Raw genomic sequence first — 5,580 nt, 5'->3', positions numbered from 1 at the left:
TGTTGCTCAGTGGTCAACTCTATTCACATTGTACAAGCTATAGAATGAGAAGAGAGAGAAAGAGGCAGAAAGTTTATTTGAAAAAATAATGGCGGAATGATGCCCGAAACTGTGGAAGAAAACAGACAGGCAGCCCAGAAAATTTCCAAATAAGATGAATCCAAATACACCCATTCCAAGACATGTTATCACTGAATCATTAAAAATTACAGGCAAAGAGAGAACCTTGAAAGCAGCAAGAGAAAATCAACACCTATCTGCAGGGGACTATGAGCACACTTTTCAGCAGCAACTTTGCAGGCCAACTGGAACTGGCATGATATATTCAAAAAGCTGAAAAAAAAAAAAAAAAAGAAAGAAAAGAAATCACCTACTGAAAACATTCTACCTAGCAAAGCTGCTCTTCTGAATAGAAGGAGAAATATAGAATTTTCTAGAAAAGCAAAAGCTGAGGCATTCTCCACTAAAATCAACCTTACAAGAAATTTTAAATGAGCTTCTCTCAGCTAAAATGAAAGGGCTCATATGAGAAAAAGAAGTGTAAATATCACTGGCAAAGGTAAACATATAGATAAATTCAGAATAAAAAAAAAGTAGTACAAACAATTGCAATTACAATAATTGTTAATGGATATTCTAGCAGAAAATATGTAAATTGTGAAAAAAAATTATAAAGTGTGGATACAGGAGAAAACTAGGAGGAAATTGTAGAATTTTAGAATACATTCATAATTGTTATGATAATTAACTTATCATAATCAAGCTAATTAAGTTTGGTGTAAGTATACCACTAAAGTAAGTTATCAAACCACCAAAAAAAAAAAAAAATGCAAAAGAAGAAACGAAAATTAGAAAACTTTTAGGAAACAATGAACAAAATGACAATAATTGTAACTATAAATAATCATTTTACATGTAAACAAAATAAATTCCCCAATAAAAAATCAGAGTGACTAAAAGAATTAAAAAATATCAAAACACAAAAATATGATGCTTTCTATACGAAACTCTCTTCAGGTTTAAGGACACACATAGACTGAAGGCAAAGAGATGGAAAAAGATATTCCATGGAGACAGAAATCATAAGAAAGCTGGGATAACAATCAGACAAGATAGTCTTTAAGACTAGGACTGTGAAAGCGTTAGTCACTCAGTCATGTCTGACTATGTGCAACTCTGTCTATGCAATTCTCCAAGCAAGAATACTGGAGTGGGTAGACATTTCCTTCTCCAGGGGATCTTCCTGACCCAGGGATGAAACATGGCCAAGTCTCTTGTAATGCAGGCAGATTCTTTACTGTCTGAGCCACAAGAGATTTCACTTCATATCAGACAGGATAGATAAGCTTTAAGATTAGGACTGGTGCTTTCCCGGTGGCTCAGACGGTAAAGTGTCTGCCTGCAATGCAGGAGCCCTAAGTTCAATCCCTGGATCAGGAAGATCCCCTGAAGAAGGAAACGGCAATCCACTCCAATACTCTTGCCTGGAAAATTCCAAGGACGAAGGAGCCTGGTGGGCTAAAGTCTATGGGGTCGCAAAGAGCCGGACACGACTGAGCGACTTCACCTCACTTAGGAGACAAAAAAAGGTACAACATAAGCATATAACGTTTGTAAATATTTATATATCCTAACATAGGAACACCTAACTATATAAAGCAAATATTAACAAACTTATAGAAAAAAATAAAAATAGTAGATTACAGTACCCCTTTTTCATCAATGGGTAAATAATCCAGACAGAAAATCAGTAAGTAAACATTGTATTTTAAATGATATGAACTTTAAATGACGTGAACTTAGACATTTACAGAATATGCCATCCCAAAGCAGTGTAATGCATATTCTTTTCAAGTGAACATTGAACATTCTCTAGGATAGGTCGTATTCATCATAGTGATGGACAGCAAATCCTGGCATGTTGCAGTTCATGAGGTCGCAAAGAGTCAGACACAACTGAGTGACTGACTGAACTGTTATTCATCTTAATGCTTCTGTTTCCTCTTCATTTCTCAAGCATATTTCAGTGGACACAGAATCCATGGATGATAGCACATTTCTTTCACCACTTAAAAATATTCTGTCAATTTCTTCTGGCTTCCTGGGTTTTGAAGAGAACTCCTCTATAATTTGAATTGAGATTGCTCTATTAAAAATATTCCATTTATCTCTGTCTGTCAATCCCCTGCCAGCATAGGAGATACAGGAGACCTGGGTTCTATCCCTGGGTCAGGACGATCCCATGGAGTAGGAAATGGCAACCCACTTTAATATTCTTGCCTGGAGAATTCCATGAACAGAGGAGCCTGGTGGGTTACAGTCTAGAGGGCTGCAAAGAGTTGGACACAACTGACCACACACATGTACACATGTGTGTTTTCTTTTTTCTTTTTTTTTAATTTACTTTTTAAGGATTTAATGATGGTGTGTCTTGTCTGGGATGTCTTGTGATTTGTTTTATTTGGGGTTAATTTAAAATCTTGGATATATAAATTTATGTGTTGTCAAATTTGGGAAATTACAGCAATTACTCCTTAAAGTAACCTTTCAGCCCCATGTTCATTCTGTTCTAATTCTGATATCTTGATGATATTAATATTATCTTTTTTAAGTGTATTTTCATTTGTTTTTTCAGATTATATGAATTCTATTGTTCTTTTCCCAAGCTTACCATTTGTATCCTCTATTATATGCAATCTGCTGTTGAGCCCATCTAGTGATTTTTTTAAATTGACATTATGTTTAAGTTCTATAATTTCCATTTGCTTCTTTCTTTCTTTTTTTTTTTCTTTAAATAACTTATGGGGTTTTGTTTATAGATATTTTGCATTTTTTTATTTGCTTACACATACTCACATACTTTGTAATTAGTTTTGGAACACTTTTACAGTGACATTTTCAGTTTCTTATCAGATTATTCAAACATCTGACTCATTTCAGTCTTGGCCTCAGTTGACTTTTTCTCATTAAAGTTCTGATTTTCTTAGTTCTTGGTCTTGTGGGTGATTTTCAATAACATTCTGGCCAATTTGGCCATTATGATCTAATACATTTTTGAGGGAAATAGTTTATATCTTTTTAAGGAAATTTCATTTTCTTCTTTATTCTTTTCTCAGACGAATGAGGTAATCCCACAATTTTCATTTAATTGTGCTCACTGAGCTACAAATGAGAGTGAATTTAACAGTCCTCTTAAAATTTCTTTAGACTTTATGTGAAATTTCTATCATGACAATGTAGAAGTTCAAAATAATGATGCTTTGATGTGTTTCACTGCATGAAAATGTTACCAAAATGCTTTTGTAATGTCTGATACTGTCCTTTCATAAATTCTGTTTATAAGAATACCCATTGTATTAATGATTTATATTTAAACACCTACTGTCTATTCCTACAATGAATTAACTAAAATATTTTGAAGCATAATTCCTCTAAATTGAGTTAAAGGAGATGATATTTTGAGGGACTGTTTTTGGGGTCTCCATTGCAGGTTAAATAATTTGTTTAAAGTTTCATAAAATTTTTTTCAAGATCCAATATCACAGTGATACGTAAAACTGTCCATATAAGTTATCAGTGAAATAAGATAAGGTTTGCTCTCCTCTCTTGGATAACCTAAACCAAACTTGATACACTTAGATTTGAATGAGCATGTTGGAATTTACCATGATTAGTAATTCTTTCGTCTCATAAGTCATATCATAATAATCTTTTCTATTGGATCATGTGAAGGCTTGAAAATAAGCATGAATGCATTTACCAGCCCAAAGTTTTTTCCTTCTTCTCAGGAAAAAAAAAACAAACAGTACAACATAAAAATAACGCTTTAAAACATTTTCTATAGCACATTGTCGTTTGTCAAGGGAAATATCTTTCTTCCATAATATAACTGTATGGTCTTCAGTTTTATCTTAAGTGGAAAAGAAAAAAGAAAAAAACAGATTTCATATAAATGCTCTCTTTGCCAATCCTCCTTTAAGTAGTCCAAATTTTTTGTTTCTTTATTCACATTTCTTGGCCCTGGCTTGTGGCTTGTGAGATCTTAGTCCTCTGAATAGGGATCAAACCTATGCTCTCGGCAATGAAAATAAGATAAGATTGGATCAGATCAGTCGCTCAGTCATTTCCGACTCTTTGCGACCCCATGAATCGCAGCAGGCCAGGCCTCCCTGTCCATCACCAATCCCCGGAGTTCACTGAGACTCACATCCATCGAGTCAGTGATGCCATCCAGCCACCTCATCCTCTGTCATCCCCTTCCCTTCCTGCCCCTAATCCCTCCCAGCATCAGAGTCTTTTCCAATGAGTCAGCTCTTCCCATGAGGTGGCCAAAGTACTGGAGTTTCAGCTTTAGCATCATTCCTTCCAAAGAAATCCCAGGGCTGATCTCCTTCAGAATGGACTGGTTGGATCTCCTTGCAGTCCAAGGGACTCTCAAGAGTCTTCTCCAACACCACAGTTCAAAAGCATCAATTCTTTGGCTCTCAGCCTTCTTCACAGTCCAACTCTCACATCCATACATGAGCACAGGAAAAACCACAGCCTTGACTAGACGAACCTTTGTTGGCAAGTAATGTGTCTGCTTTTCAATATGCTATCTAGGTTGGTCATAACTTTCCTTCCAAGGAGTAAGCATCTTTTAATTTCATGGCTGTAGTCACCATCTGTAGTGATTTTGGAGCCCAGAAAAATAAAGTCTGACACTGTTTCCACTGTTTCCCCATCTATTTCCCATGAAGTGGTGGGACCAGATGCCATGATCTTCATTTTCTGAATGTTGAGCTTTAAGACAACTTTTTCACTCTCTACTTTCACTTTCATCAAGAGGCTTTTGAGTTCCTCTTCACTTTCTGCCATAAGGGTGGTGTCATCTGCACATCTGAGGTTATTGATATTTCTCCAGGCAATCTTGATTCCAGCTTGTGTTTCTTCCAGTCCAGCATTTCTCATGATGTACTCTGCATATAAGTTAAATAAATAGGGTGACAATATACAGCCTTGACGAACTCCTTTTCCTATTTGGAACCAGTGTGTTGTTCCATGTCCAGTTCTAACTGTTGCTTCCTGACCTGCATACAAATTTCTCAAGAGGCAGATCAGGTTGTCTGGTATTCCCATCTCTTTCAGAATTTCCCACAGTTTATTGTGATCCACAGAGTCAAAGGCTTTGGCATAGTCAATAAAGCAGAAATAGAGGTTTTTCTGGAACTCTCTTGCTTTTTCCATGATCCAGTGGATGTTGGCAATTTGATCTCTGGTTCCTCTGCCTTTTCTAAAACCAGCTTGAACATCAGGAAGTTCATGGTTCACATATTGCTGAAGCCTGGGCTTGGAGAATTTTGAGCATTACTTTACTAGCGTGTGAGATGAATACAATTGTACGGTAGTTTGAGCATTCTTTGGCTTTGCCTTTCTTTGGGATTGGAATGAAAACTGACCTTTTCCAGTCCTGTGGCCACTGCTGGGTTTTCCAAATTTACTGGCATATTGAGTGCAGCACTTTCACAGCATCATCTTTCAGGATTTGGAATAGCTCAACTGGAATTCCATCACCTCCACTGGCTTTGTTTGTAGTGATGC

This window comes from Bison bison, unplaced genomic scaffold (assembly GCF_000754665.1).
Source record: "Bison bison bison isolate TAMUID 2011002044 unplaced genomic scaffold, Bison_UMD1.0 scf7180017864471, whole genome shotgun sequence".
NCBI lineage: Eukaryota > Metazoa > Chordata > Mammalia > Artiodactyla > Bovidae > Bison > Bison bison.
The sequence above is the reverse complement of the archived record's forward strand: the minus strand, read 5'-3'. Positions refer to the sequence as shown.